This window comes from Xyrauchen texanus, chromosome 21, assembly GCF_025860055.1.
Source record: "Xyrauchen texanus isolate HMW12.3.18 chromosome 21, RBS_HiC_50CHRs, whole genome shotgun sequence".
Lineage (NCBI taxonomy): Eukaryota > Metazoa > Chordata > Actinopteri > Cypriniformes > Catostomidae > Xyrauchen > Xyrauchen texanus.
The window spans coordinates 29,136,117-29,152,514 of NC_068296.1; the positions used below are offsets into that span (position 1 = coordinate 29,136,117).

Genomic DNA, 16,398 nt, shown 5'->3' on the forward strand with positions numbered 1-16,398 from the left:
AGACCACAACTCTTGGTGCAAAAAACACGATGAGGGTGACTATCAGCAGATACTTTTTTTGATCATGTATGGGTCATTTTGTGTAGAAAATGTACTTCAGACTTCCAAAAACAAGAAGTTACCAAACCTAACGACAAAATCAACAATAAAAACGGTGTAAATATATTTGAAAACAGTGAAACCATGCAAGCTAATTCATTTTTCAAGCCTGGTGCACGCTGGGAAAACCATCTTCGACAAGTTAAGTAAAATGTACTTATTATATTTACCTGTAAAATGTACTAAAATTAGCAAAAAAATATGACAATGTTTTTTTAAACTTTAGGATTGATACATGATGACACATTGTAAAGATAACAAACAAAGATAAATAATGTTTATTTAAAAGCTAGACAGGGGTCGGCGACCTGTGGCATGCGTGACAGCATTGGCACGTGAGCTACAACGAGAGAAAAGAAGACTATTTTATTTATATAAATTCTGCACCTGCATTCCAAACTACATCTTGATGTAATCCTTCCTTATGACCACGCAGCGTGTTTTCATCAGCTCAATGGGTGTATAGACTGCAGTATACCCAACAGACTCATGCAGAATGTGCAAGCTATTCACACATCACGAGCCGGCAACGCTTCACTTTCGGTAAATTTTTTGAAGTGCACGCTTCGCTTCAGTCAGGCTGCACAGATGACAGCCCACATTGTGGTGTTCAAAAATATTTTTAAGTCTATTAAAAATATAAATTAACCTGGAAATCGGCACAGCCATTGACCAGGAAAATAAAAAATGACACTCCATGTCAAAAAGGTCGCTGACCCCTGAGCTAGACATTTTTTAATGTTTGAATTGAGGGCAAATGTAGAATTTACTTAATATTTTCAAGTTTTTAATTTGCATGCTTAAAATAATCCATTCAATGTAGAAAATATATAATCTTTTCAGCTATATTTACTTAAACACAAAATATATTTACTAGTTACTGTTTATTTAATATGAGATTTACTTGTAAGAAACTATACAATAACTATAGTATTTTAACTGTAACCATGGTAAAAATGTTGTGTGTTTGAGAGAGAGAGAGAGAGAGAGAGAGAGAGAGAGAGAGAGAGAGAGAGAGTAGTTTTGCTTTTTGCATGACCCTCTTTACTTTTCATCTCTGTGCCATCTCTTCACAGGAAATTCTCGTGAGTTCTTGTATGACACATCTGTGTTAAACTGTCAGAAAGCCACAGTCACCGGAATTCCGGTGTTTTACACAACACACGTCCTACACAAGCACATTAATCGACGAGGGGGCAACGAGGGCGGTGCTCTACTGATAGCTGCTCTGGGAAAATGGGGGGGGGTGGAAAAACGGGGTATCTTGTCGAATGACGGGGGTAGTGTGGCTTTTGGGGCCCAGACAGCTGTCCTTCTTAAGCCGATTATTTTAAATAATCCACTTGCAGAAACCAGTGAATAAAGTCAAATCATGGCAGACTGCTCTTTTTAAGTGTTTTATTTAAAACCATAAAATATTTATTTGTGTCAGGAATTATTTGAGTATATAATATGTTATATACTCCCGGTCCGGGACAGTCAGATTTAAAAGGGTAATGTACAATCCTATTTGCTTTCTGTGCGCTGTATCCTTAAGGACGCTAAAATTCTAGTCGTATGTGTCAGAAAAACCGTCTGTCTAACGCATTTTTACAAAGGAAAACAATCGAAAAACAGCGCGGACGATCGTGTAACATGTTCGGTGTGAACAGCCCCTTAGTCCCGCCCACAGAAACCGTCCCACGCCCAGTCAGCTCTCGGGGTCTCCCCTGCTCATGAATAATCAAAAGCACAAATGGGAGGAGCATCGCATATGACTAGGCGTTGGGTCACATTGTTCGCCCGCCCCCCACTAATTTACATTGCTAAAGGTCCTGTCTACAACTGAACTGTTTCCAAGAGAGAAAGAGAGAGGGACAAATATTTAGCAGACACACCTTAATAACAAGAGAGGTAATCTGGAAGTGAACTGATGCCGTTTCTCCTTCTGAGGTCAGTCTGAAGAACTTTCCACAGAGAAGTACCGTTCAAGATTGATTTTGAGGTATGTGTGTTTTGAAGACGCTTTACATCGTCACGCATTTATTTATTGTAGTATAAATGAGACGGAGGTAATTGAAAACAATGTTTATGAACACAATCACATTATGCATTTCTCATAATGCATGGATCAAACAATGACCAACAGAACAATAAACCGCTCAAATCACGCGCAGAACAATGGCAAACAAATGTAAATAAACTCGTCATGTTTCGCATTACATATGACTGTTTATAGCTTAAATTATATGCATTTTTTATTAGATTTTTTTTTTCAGGGTAAATATTTGCATGGTAAACCTTATATTATTTGCATCACATTCTGATCAAAAGAGTATATTAGAGAAAATAAATGCAAATTAACATTAATATAATGATGCAGTTTAAGTAACAAGTAAAGTGTGAGTAGTTGTTTGGGACAGCAGCAATTAAAAAGCACATGGGATGTGTCATGTCTTTCTCACTGCATAATAGTGTCTCATTCACTCTTTACAGTCAAATCGTTCTGTTTCAGCTGCTTATACCTTTTTTTTAATATTTAAAAAAAATAGGCAAACTGTAGGAGAACTTCATAATATTTGTGCACACCTCAAAAGAGAGATGTCTGATGTTATTCTAATTCACTCTTACAGCAGATGTCATGCAGAGACAAATATAATCTGATGCCCAATAGTGTCTGTGTGATCAGCTTGTGATCAGATTTTTCCATATGTTTTTAATGTTCAGGATGATCATACTAAAATGGGTTATCCGTATTGGAGGGGATGTTGAGGGTAGGGAGGGGTTGGTTCTGATCACATGTTTGCAATTTTCGTTAAACGCCTTACATCTGATTTTTGCTCTTTGAACCAGCCCCCCTCTAGTGCTAGTGAAGACGGCTTTCAGTGATTGTATCTCTTTCTCTATCTTTTCTCTCACACACATGCTATCACGCCCTGTGTGGGGTTTTACTCTCTGTATAACCATGATGTGAGATTGAGAGGAAGACAGTCATGACTTCAGACTTCCCGTAAAAGATGATGTTGTCCCCTGTGGACGTTAGGACGGGAGAGGACATGAGTGATTAGAGCTTCTCAGTGAAGTCACACTGTGTCCTCACCGATACAAAACAGCGAAGGATGTATTAGGACGTCCAGTCATAGTAGCGCACTTAAGGATGTGTTGCCGTAATTAACATCCTATTCAACTGTCCTTGTGTTCTAGAATCAACTCTAGTATGTGTAACAAGTGGGGTCAATTCAGGGTAACCTTCTGTTTCTGTATTTTGACCTTTCTCAATACAATACAGCTTCTTTCTTCAGTGGAACACAAAAGGAGAATGTTGGCTTCAGTCTTCATTTTAACATGGTAGAATGTCATACAGGTTTAGAACAACATGAGGGTGAGGATGTGATGACAGATCTGTCATTTTTGGGTGAACCATTCATTTTTAAATATTTTCTCATATCACAAATTTATAAACAAGCCATTTGTAGGTTGATTTCCCCCCCAATAATTGTAACATCAAAACTGCTCTGGATGTTTGAGCATCCCTTTTTATTTTCCCATGGGATCCTTTAGTGTACTATCAACATCTTTAAAATGCTTGTATATTAAAAAATGTACACTTGGACTTAAAATTTTCCAGCAAAGTGGAAGTGCCTGGGAATGTCCATTGTTGGAATTACCCTGTTTGTTTCTTGGTGATCTTAACACATGCTCCTATGAGTCAGCATCACACGGGGTTCGATACAGAATGTCGTCTACACTGCATATTGAGCCAGTGTGCTGAATATTGATTAAGCTTATGAACATGTTGCCCTAGAGGAACTTGTTTATGGAACAGAGCATGGCCACTTCTGTATTCTGCCATTGAGACTATGGATCTTTGTTTTGGTCGGCATGTTCACGTGTGTGTGTGAGCACGACAGATCTCAGTGATGCTCCGTGTGCTTTGTTCTCTTCTAGTCTCTTTGTTTAACTTGTTTCCATTTCCCCAGTCTGCCCAGCTTCTCATCTCTCCTATCTCATATACACATTATAAATCATGCTAATACATCATTTTGATATGACTGCATATGTGCTTCAGTGATACAAAGGAATGGCATGGATCTCCTCATTAAAGTGTGATGCAATATTTATGTACGGTTTGAAATCATATGGAGTGTGTGTTATGTTCTTTGTTTCCCGTTGCCATGGATTTCCACTGTGACGTTTTAATCCAGGTGCTGGATTTTGAGCTGTTATACTAAACTATACAGTCTGTTTTGGGTAGACATTAGGATACATTTTTGTGGTTGATAGTTTAAGATAGGAAATCTTTGAACTTTCAGAGAACTATGAAAGTGTTTATCAGAGGTCCTGTTCATTATTTTGTCAAACATACATGAATACTGTTGTTTTTGTTTGTGCATGAACAAATGAGTTTTGCCCCAAACCAGTTATTATTTTCGCAAGCATCTTTGACTTAATAATAGGAGAGAGGCGGAATTAAATGGAGAGGTAATATGCGGTCTGTCAAGTAACAAGTGATACAAGACTTTGTTTTAATTGTGAAACATGCATAGCTTAATATCTTCTGCATTTTAAGTAGGATACATTTTTAGTGGGACAATAAATCTAGGTTAGAGGGATAGAATGGGGTTTACAATATTGGTTAACAGAATAAGATTTGCATCATAAAATTAAAATAGTAGAGCTGTCAACCTGGCTGAGAAATTCAATTAGAATTTTTCGCTACCAAAAATTTGAATTATATTCAAATAATATTTCATGTTGGGGTGAAAAATCTACAAGACATCTGTTATTAAATCAACATGGTCTCCTACATCCACAACAGTGTGCTACAAATCAATATAAACCAATCAGCACTGTGTTGCACTGTTTGTTTATTGAAAAGAACATATCTGGCTGTTAACAAATGTGCGTAAAATGGCACAACCGCCAAATACCTCCACCTCTGGGGTCGTTCACTATGAATGCATCCACTTTCCAAAATTCGAATCCTCATTTCAGGATCCGAATGAGTGTTTTTATCTAAAATTCAACAAATATTTGAATTTTGAATTTTAATTTGACATTCTAATTGGAAAGATAGAAGTAGGAAATGTAATGGTTTTCTTGTATTTCCTGTAATAATTTGTGTCTCTTACAGCATCATGAATGTCCATGCATAATCTTTAGCATTTGCATGTTGCTTGTGCAAGAATTTGGGTGTATGTTGTGTGAATTATAGATCCATAGATTAATCCAGACACAGACATTTGTCTGTAAATCCTTTAGTCTGATCTGTCCAATAGCTGCCTGGCATTCTGTTGCTGACACTGATTTTTATCCCTTTAAATCAAACAAAAAAACATAAAAATCATATATCTCCTCTTCTCTCTCACCCCACATGGTTAAAAAGAAAGCTCACAGGGCAGAAAGTAGGCTGGACTAATGGACATTGTGTTTGATTCATGACCACAAGATTTATCGCTGATCTCATTTAGGATGTTGAAGATTCTGATGAAAAATTCTGTGCTGTGGCATGTTTCATATTAATTTAATTGCAGCCCAAAGTGAATGAGGAGCGATGTGCCATCATACATGTATCTAGATTTTTTTGCATTTTCTAAAGAAAACATGATATGCCTCGTGTCCTTGTAATGCATGTTTTCATCTGTTTTATTGTTCAGCAGACAAAAATAATCATAAGTCTGATCACTTGGTAAAGAAATAGCACACCTCTCCTCAACAAGTTGAAACATTTGAATATTAAGTGCAAATCCCTAAACCATACAAATACTAAACTTGCTCTCTGTCTTTAAGAAGAAACACAGATGCATTGTGGACACTGTAGTTTTTGCACAGGTTCTCATTCACTTGAAATGTATCCATCTGTGCTGACAGACAGCGCCAGGTCAGCAGTCTCTTTGATGGCTTATCCACATTATCATATGGCAGCAGTTAGCTATTTATGCTGTCACCCCTATGTAAGGGAGTGCGTGTGTGTGTGTGCGTGGAAGAGCTTGTGTTTAGGACTTGTATTTAGAGTTTCCTCTTTATGCACCTAGTGCATTAAATGTTTTGGTAATAACTAGATATGTTTTTGTTTATTTTGGCCTTTTTGCCACTTTTATTTAAAATACAGTGGAGAGAGGACAGGAAATAATGAGGAAATGTTGCAAGCTAGATTCAAAGTTAATTTCCCCTTATGAGCGCCCCCAGTCAATTCGTCCAAGCTAGTTGCGAGACCATGGGCTTGTGATTTTGATTGTGTCGGTTTTTGCTCTACTGTTGTTGTCATTATTTAAACAGTAGTTAGGAATCTTACATTTTACATACAAACACACTTATGTCCCCCCACACACACACACCTCACACGCCCTTTAACGCAATGTGTGACACAGCTGGTAACAGCTGAGCAGAATCAATGGCCCCTTTGTTGTGCTGTCTTTGTTCTATAGCACACAGTTGCTTGACATACTCTCACACACCTGACCCATTCTGGACAGTTGCTGCACCCCCTGATTTGGTACCCATATGGACATGGAGTTCAATATTGTCTTCAGCATTGAGATACGAATTTAGGTTTAGCTTGCACTCCATTATAGCTCGACTTTTATCCATTGTTCCCATTCAAAAGCTTGTTCGGAACAACAAACGCATCGACTTGGTGTGAACAGATGAAATGCGTGACGCAAATTTCGTCATCAACAGAGAGCTCAAGCACTGAACGTGCGCAGCCTGATTTTTCTTTGAAGGCGCATGTGCCTGGAGTTATTTGCACTATTATTGGGTCCACAATGTAACAACATACACACTTTAGAGCTTTATGGCTCTAAACTCTTGAAGATAAATAGTCTGGTGTCTCATAGCCGTCGTAGCACGCATGCGCCCAACTGCCTGTGTATGCACGCACAGCACAACAAAGTATACTTTGACAGGTTTGCGTTCTCAAAGGCAGACGCTAATCATTCACGTCAAAACCAAAATATACTTTGGGCTTTAGTTGGCTGTGGTGGCCCATAGCACCCATAGAACCTCCACTAGGCCATTGATCTATTCAAAGGGTTCAGTTTTTTGTACGTGTTAAAAAGCCTTTGCAGGTTCATCACATTCCTTTGATGTGACATAACATGGTGTTTAACTCTTTCTGAATAATCTCCATTCAGACACTATCTCTCTGTCAGAGCTCTCCTACCTCCGCAGGCCTCTCCAATGCATGCATGCATGTGCGCACACACACGCACACACACACACACACACACACATACACAACGTGCGTTTGCTTATAGCAACACAATACACAGAGAACACATTTCTGTATCATTTTAAAACACAATCCCACTTATGACTGTTTATGGTCATTTCAGTGTTTAGTCATAGTTTAAATAGAACAGTGAAGAGAATTCAAGTGAAGACCGAAGCAGTAGAAGCAGAAGAAAGGTGCTGTTTGGGTTTGTGGGTGAGAAGAACAGGAAGTGATTTTACTTTTTACTGTTAGTACCACAATTAGGTGGCCACAAAAATGAGTAAAGGCAAAAATGAGTGTGCTTATCAGTAGGGGGTTGGTGAGACAGATGTATGAACACCAGTGATGCACCAGTGTTGGACACAGGGTGGTAGATTTCAGTTTCTTCTAGTAAAGATAACATAAATGATGAACATTTGTAATTATTTGTTTCTCTAATCAGGAACAATAATATCATTTTGTTTCACTGATGTCACTGTGTCCCTTATTTATTGTGTGAGGATGGCACTTAAACATGCACATGGATGCCTTTCAACTTCCTTAGTGCATATGATCTGTCATTTTTTTTGTTCTTCATTGGTGAATTCACAGTGCTGTTGTAAAACAAAAATGGTGTCCTGTAATGTACTTGTCAACATAACTTTCAGTATTTTGTATTTAGGGATGCAATGATTTTGAAATTTGGCCAATACTGATTAAATATCAGCATAATCTCAAAGGTGAAACGAGCTGGAACTTATACTGATACATTTTCCTTTTTGTACGATTTTTTTCTTTAGGGCGCTGAAAATCGCCTGCTTGCATGTGAAGGGACTTAGACATGTAAATGACCAGTCACGGTTTGTTCTGTTGTTACGTGCATTGTGTTACTACAATAATAGGCTGGTTTGCAACACGGTATCATTTAAACTGTCCAAATATCAGAGCCGTGGCAGACGCGTTTGAGCTCTTCATGTTAAAATGCTCGCCTGTTTAATTTTCTCTCTCTCTCCTCAACAGTAACTTTTAACTGTCTAATGATAAAAAGATCACGTATTCTATCGGCCTCTCCTCGGCATTTCCCTGTCACTTTTAACTTTCTTTTCTAATGATAAAAGGCAAATATCCCTAAAACCTATATTATATATGCAGATATCTCATTTAAATAGATTCACGAACCTCACAAAAATCCAACGTTTTCTTCCTGTTGAGCGCTCATCTAATATCTTCCTCTGAAGCGCATATTCTATCAGCCAGAATCAAAACTTCAGGATTAGAATCAAAAGTTCCTCTGATTCACAAATCATGACGGCCAGTCCGTGACAATCCAAGCAGGTGATCCAGCCTTTTTAAACTGTCAGGAGATTGCTGCTGCTCGTTGGATCTGCATGAATGCGTGCACTGTCGGCCATGTTTGGAACGCTCTCGGGGAGCCTATTTCCAGTAATGAAAGGACCGCTCCTATCTAGTTAAATGGGGAAAGACCGAACTCTCCAAAATGTTTGGTCAAGATTACGATCAAGGAACATATTTCAAATCAGCAGCATAAACGGTGCTTCTTTACCTCAGGTTACACAAAAAAAAATTATTTTCCCTGCTTTTGTAGCTTATGCGTGTTCTCGAGTTGATTGACAGGAGATGTGTGTATCTAAAAGGTGATTGGCTCTTTTACCTGTAAGGCGGGACTTCCTATCAATATCTGTTGGCCGTTGGCTGCTGTTGGGCATTCTAATTACTCCCATTCATTTTAATAGAAGTGGCCTGTCTCTTCTGAAGTGGCCCATCTCTTCAAGATTGCAGGTCTCGGATGAAATCCTGAGAGACTCTCTATTTTCTTTTCAGAATGCCGCTAAGTGCATATATCTTTCAGAGCTAATTACAAAAAAAATAGTCACAGATCTAAAATTATTTTTTCCACCATAGTCTCTGTTCTCAACACCACTGTAAATCTCTTCCCTATTTGTGAGGGCTTTGCAAGGTTTTTTGATGATAAGATCTCAAATGTTTCCTTCTGTGTACACCTTGTCTGATGTCCCTCTGTGCTCCACTATATGGTCTGCTTTTGAGCCCATTAATCTGCACACTGTTAATGAAATTGTTGCATGTGTGGGCCTTCGGAGCGCAGTGATGCAGTGGTTTCGTTCATAACTAACTAATAGGAGGTTTGCTGTCCGTCTTGAATATCATTCTTCCTCTGATTTTTCATCTAAGTTGTGGCGTTCCACAGGGCTCAATTCTTGGCCCTGTATTGTTTTCTCTGTATATGCTTCCTCTGGACTCCATTTTTAACAGATAAGGAGTGTCCTTTCATCTCTATGCTGACAACACCCAAATGTATCTCCCTTTAAAGCGTGACAACAAACATGCCTTACAGCCCATATTAGACTGTTTAGATGAACTCAAATTATGGCTTACGAATAACCTTTTAAAGCTGAAATTGAGTAAATTGAAATCATCCTGTTTTGCTCGAATAACAACAGTGCATGTGATTTTGACCTAGACTCTCTCTCTCTCACCTTATAGGAACGTGTGTGCTAGGAACTCTGCATTCAAGTTTGACAGCAACCTTAAATTTGATAAGCAGATAAGCGCTGTGGTAAAATCATGTTTTTATCATCTTCATTTGTTAACTAAGTTTAAGCCATTCTCGTCATTAAGAAAGTTTGAAACAGTGAGCCATGCTTTTGTTACTTCTCGCCTGGATTACTGTAACTCGCTTTACGTTGGTGCCCCTCATTTGTCTATTTCATGCCTTCAGCTTGTTCAAAGCGGCTAGGCTCCTTAAGGGGAAATGCAAATTTGAGCACATCACACCGGTCTTGATTTCATTGCACTGGCTTCCTGTTAAATTTAGAATTGATTTTAAAATGTTATTGTTTGTATTTAAATCTCTTCATAACCAGGCGCCACAGTACTTATCCGACTTGCTGCATCCGTACACTTCGTCGAGATCTCTTAGATCTGGTGAATCTGAATTGCTTTGTTCCAAGGTCTAAACTTAAGAATAGTGGTGATCGTGCCTTTGCTGTTTGTGGAGCGGAGGGGGGGCGAGGCCGGGTCGGAATATCGCGCACCCGGTCCCCAATCGGCCTGATGAGGCGCGCGAGGGATAAAGTGGCCAGTGACGATGGTTCCAGAGAGAGAGAATTACGGGCATGTCCGTCGTGTGTGTGTGTTTGTTTATGCTTTTGGTTTAAGTTTTCATTAAATTATGATTTATGTTGATCTCTATGTTGACAAGCCGGTTCTCGCCTCCTCCTTGCCCATCCTTAACTGTCTTACATTGGTGCCGAAACCCGGGAAGGAGGAGCGATGCCCGTTGCAGAGTCCTCGACACTGCCGTCCACCCAGGGGAGTGCCACTGCCATGTGCCGGGTGACGGAGTAGCCCGACTGCCCGGATACGGGGAACGGCCGCTGTCCGCAGGGCAATTGGGGACTGGATACTCTGACTGCCTAGAGCGAGGGAGCCGCTGCTGGGGCGGAGGAGTGCCCTGTCATCCCCAGAGACGCGGAGGGGTCGAGGGAGTCCGCCATCCGCGAGGGGTGGAGGGAAGAAACTCCCCGACCGCCCGGAGCGGTAGGGCCGCTGCCAGGGGCGGAGGAGTGTCCCCATTTGCTGCCAGAAAAGCGGAGGGGCGTTCTGCCCGCTGGGGGTTGGAGGTTTGACTCCGGTTCACCCGGGGTTGGAGCGGCTGTCGTCCGCCTGAGTGTTCGAGGACCACGCGACAGTACGTCAGAGAACTGGTGAGTGAGCTTTTTCTCTCTCTCCTCTCGCTCTCTCTTTCGCACCGTGTTGGCCTTTTCCCTCATTTTGTTTTTTGGTTGTTGTTGTTGTTGTTCCCCTCCTGTCTCCTCCCAGGGCGAGGAAGGCGGGGATGACCACACGGGACGCAAGATACACCCCGCCCCAGGGATGGGGGGGGTGTACGTCATGCCGGTGGCACCCCAGCCTGAGATAACACTGGGAGGAGTGTGGAGCGGAGGGGGGCGGGGCCGGGTCGGAATATGGCACGCCCGGTCCCCAATCGGCCTGATGATGCGCGCGAGGGACAAAGGTGGCCGGTGACGATGGTTCGAGAGAGAGCGAATTACGGGCATGTCCGTCGTGTGTGCGCGTTTGTTTATGCTTTTGGTTTAAGTTTTCATTAAATTATGATTTATGTTCACAAGCCGGTTCTCGCCTCCTCCTTGCCCATCCTAACTGTCTTACACTGTTGTTTAACCAAAGCTATGGAACAGTCTTCCGGCACAAATTACAACTTTTAAAACTAAACTTTAAAACATATCTATTTTCCTTGGCTTTTAAAATTCCTTAATCTTTTTTGTTTAAATCTTTGTAATTGTTTATTGTTAATACATGACTTGATTGTTGCCTTTTTATATATTGTGCAGCACTTTGGTCAACCTCAGTTGTTTTTAAATGTGCTATATAAATAAACATCGATTTTATTTATATATTGATTGATTCAAAATAGTCTCTGGTGCAACTTCAAGGTAAAAGCGTTTCACGTGTGCTATAAGTAAATGTCTTATTCACTATGCACTGTATGTATGTAAAGGACCTCTGTTCAGTCGGGAAAGGAGGAGACAGGAGCCGGATGCACATTCAACAAGACTTCAACTCAAATGCTGAACTGAAAGCATAACATCACAACATAAATGCACACGAACACTGTTGCATGTATATGTCTGTCTCTCTCTCTCTCTCTCTCTCTCTCTCTCTCGCTCTACCTCCGGCATCCCCTGCTCCTCCTTTATCTCTCTCCCGCTGATTGGGCAACTCAGTGCCAGGTGTGCATCCTCACAGCCCGGACACGCCCTCCTCCTCGTCACATGCCACCAATGCCTGATTCAGGCCAGGGAAACCTCCGGCCTAACGCCCGTTTCACACATACTCCCTTTGCAGTGCGTATGCGGTGCGTATTTTTTCCGTACCCATGTTAACAGGTTAGAACTTTTACACTGCACGCGGATGCAGTCCGTCGATCCGTTCCAGTTGCGGTGCGTATACAGCAGTGCAGCGATGGTTTACGGACCGAGTCTATTTTTGCTGTGCTGCACCGCACTGAATTAAAGTGGCAGCGCATTGTTCACATTAAAATAGACATAGATTGTCAAGAAACTGTAATAATTTCATCATATACGCATAAGTGCAGTTAATGTGTTCTACAGTTACTAAATTACAGGGTCAAGAAAAACAAAAAAGTATGATTATAGTCTCAAAAGTTGCAAAATGCCATCAAATATGATTTTTTTACCAAAATATGGTTTTTTTACCCTAAAAAAAAAGACAGAGTGAACGCAAATGCGTCTCATTCTTCTCCTTCTTAGTAACATATATAGCGCGATAGCTTTTCTTCAACTCGAACTACATGTAAAACAAAGAATCACAATGATGAAAATTAATTTTCATACGGTTTCAATGTCTTAAACCATGTCAAAGTTAACGTTTGGATTTAAAATCAAAATTCCTTACACATTTTTGATTTTGTGGCACACAGAAACTGCGGATCAGTAGCGCACTGCAAACGCAGCATATGTGAAAGCACTATAGCGCGTGCTGCTCCTGTACCGTATACGCACCGCATACGTACCACATACGCACTGCACACGGAGTATGTGTGAAACGGGCATGACTTACCCCCTGGCGGATGGCAGCAGGTGGCTATGCCTCCTGCCAGCCGGCAGTGACTCCTCCATCCACTGGTAAAAGGCAGGTGTTCCTCCATCTCCTGGCGGACAGCAGCGGGTCTTTTGTACCCTGGCGTACTGCAATGGCTCCTCCACCCCTGGCGGATGGCATCGATTACTCCGCCTCCTAGTGAACGGCAGCGACTCCCTCTGCTGCTTGTGTGTCTATCTCTCTCTCTCTGGCATCCACAGCTCCTCATTTATCTCTCTCTTGCTGATTGGGCAACTCCGCACCGGGCATGCATCCTCACCGCCTGGCCACGCCCTTCTCCTCGTCACAATGTACAATTGGTTTGATTCTGTATTTTGAGTAAATGGGATTGCTAATGTATTTACTTTTGAGTAAATGTGACATGCCATCCATGGTTACTGTGTGTACTGTCATTTCTTCTAAATAATATATTAACAATTTCTTCATGTGCAAATAAAAAAAAAATTTGATGACTAAACAGAAATCAGAAGAAACTGCTATCTATCATTTAAAATACAATCTAATTTTTTTTTTTTTTTTTTTACAAAATGTTGTTAAATTGAGTAAAAATAGTGCTAAATAAGAGTTTATTATTTTTTATTTTATGTTTATGTTATTTGCTATGTTAAATTTTGTGATATAGCAGCATTGTATCTCTGCTCCCTGCTCTCTGGGTATCCGCATTGGCCATTTAAAAGGCCATATCAGTCGACCACTATTTTCGACATCCACTTTGTGCTGAGAGCAGCACAAGGTAAAGTCAGTGATTCTATCAAATTTTATTAGTTCCAAACAAAGTGAGAGTCTGTCAGTCCAGATGCACTTTTCTCTGTTTGACCTGATTCGAGTGTTTATTTGAGTATATCAGTTCTCCTCTCCACTGGAGCAGAGACTCAAACACAATCCCCAATGCAATGCCCAGGTGGGTCCACATTGTTACAGATGGCATGAGTGGGAGCACTGTGTTGGTGTTTTCCTCTGTGTTAGCATATGGGCTGAATCAGTTTTTATTGTTATTTGTTGTTCTAATGAGCTGTACTTTGTACATGTGACTTGTTTTAATTTTATGGACAATAGACAGGCTTTTAGTATTCAATCCTATTGTTAGAGAGTCAGAGAGCTACTATTTTCCTGATTCAGTGTACTGTGAACTTTGTCAGTTCAAACCGGTCTGGCCTTCTAATCAACAAGGCGTTTCCATCCACAGAACTGCCACTCACTGGATGTTTTTTGTTATTGGCACCATTCTGAGTAAATTCTAGAGACTGTTGTGTGTGAAAATTCCAAGAGATCAGCAGTTACAGAAATACTTAAACCAGCCCATCTGGCACCAACAATCATGCCGTGGTCCAAATTACTGAGATCACATTTTTCCACATTCTGATGGTTGATGTGAACATTAAATGAAGCTCCTGACCCATATGTGCATGATTTTATGCACTCAACTGCTGCCACATAATACGCTGATTAGATAATCGCATGGATGGTTGTTAGTGCCAGATATATCTTTGCTTTCAAATTACGTACATCACTTAAAGCGTGGTTGTGTCACTCAAAGGCCAGCTAGAAGGCCTCGACCGGGATATATCCTAAAGACCACACCCACAAGAACAAATAAATCAAACTGATTGGCTGATGAATCTGACAATCTGACTTTAGATGCCTATTAACTTGCACTGTTGAGGGATTCTGTGGAAATTCTGAAGGCCTGACGGGTTGGAGCTCAAATTCACGTGCTGCTTCGGCTAAGGAGCATGGCGTCGGTTATGCAATTTGTGAAACAGCTGTCACGCTTTGCTTGTAAGCATCGAGGAATAACTTCGGATTGGATAACATTTTTGTTTTTTGTTATTTGTTTGTAGATGAATTAGGAGTGGAAAGTGATTGGAAATATGTAGGCAAAAAGTTAAATGAGAATGAAAGTATTATTTATTAGGCATGTTACGCCAGCAGAGAAGGCTTTGTTGGCCCTGACGAAATCACCACTGAGTGTATGTATATCTGAAGTACATATTTAAAGGGTTAGTTCACCCAAAAATGAAAATTATCCCATCATTTACTCACCCTCAAGCCAACCTAGTTGTATATGACTTTCTTCTTTCAGCCAAACATAATCAGAGTTATATTAAAAAATATCATGGATCTTCCAAGCTTTATAATGGGAGTGAATGGTACCTTAGATTTTGAAGCCCAAAAAAGCACCTTTCATCCATCAAAAAGTAATCCATACATCTCCAGGGGGCTAATAAAGGCCTTCTGAAGCGATGCATTTTTGTAAGAAAAATATCCATACTTATAACTTTATAAACTATAATCAAAATCTAAGGTACCATTCAATCCCATTATAAAGCTGGGAAGAGCCAGGATATTTTTTAATATTACTACGATTGTGTTTTGCTGAAAAAAAAGACATATACAACTAGGATGGCTTGAGGGTGAGTAAAAAATAATTTTTAGGTGAACTAAACATTTAAAGGAATATTCCTGGTTAAACACAATTTAAGCTCAATGGACATCTGTGGCATTCTGTGGTATCAATTACCACAGAAAATAAAATCGACTCATCCCTCAATTTGTTAAATCAAACAAGCAAAAAAAAAAACAGTGGAAGTAAATTGGGCAACCATTGTACGCTTGTCCCATAGATTTCAATTGCACGTGAATAACTATCAACACATTTTTCTTTTATAAGCTGAGGTATCAGTCAAAATTTTTTGCTGTGAATATCCTGGAATATAGTTTTTTAAGGTTTAAGACCAGTTTCAGCTCTGTAAATCATCAATGGTGGTGAAGGGAAAACAGATGGTTCATGATAAAATGAGTGGTTGAAACAAATCATCTAGAGAGGAAAGTTGATACGAACTGATACCTCTGCGGTCTATAGGACTGGCGGGGTGGAAAGTGGGGTGGGGGATGGTGCTCAGTGCTTTTATTGCGGGAAGTAAAGGGTGGTTCGCCAATAAGGTTTGAGTTGAGATTGCTCTTAGGAAAGGGTGTAAAGATTTTGATGGATGAAGTTGTATAAATTCAGTAGATGTAAATGCAGTATAACGAATAGGTGAAAGTGACAGCAGTACTGTGCTAATGAAAAGGTTTTTGGATTGGGAGGGACTAATATACCCCCCTACTGGGTTAAACTGTGCCCAATGAGGGTCAGATGGTGCAATAGACTACCAGCTGCTCCCTTCCTCCCTCCATGTCTCTATGCCTAATGAGAGGTTCAAAACAGGGGAACAAAGAAGTGGCATCCTCCTTGTGTGTGCATGCGTGCGTATGTACGTGCGCACATGTCCCAGACAGTGCATGAATCACACAGATACCCTATGTTATAAAATGTGACCACAATTGTTAGGGATTTTTCAGGGTTTGCGTCTGTATCCTGTTATTGTAGTCCCATGTCTTTGCCCAAGGTTTCTGTGTGCGTGTGTATGGGCTTGTGTATTGGGGGGCGCGAGGGTGAT

At 40.5% G+C, this 16,398-nt stretch overlaps 1 protein-coding gene across 1 annotated transcript in view; it reads left to right on the forward strand.

Annotated features, from left to right (window-relative positions):
* The first annotated feature begins 1,918 nt into the window (after positions 1–1,918).
* LOC127661558 (protein FAM107B-like) overlaps positions 1,919–16,398 on the forward strand; it is a 35,274-nt gene continuing 20,794 nt past the window's right edge. Inside the window, exon 1 of the mRNA XM_052152318.1 lies at positions 1,919–2,083. The gene's annotated coding sequence lies outside the window, so the exon portion shown is untranslated. The remainder of the gene's footprint in view (positions 2,084–16,398) is intronic.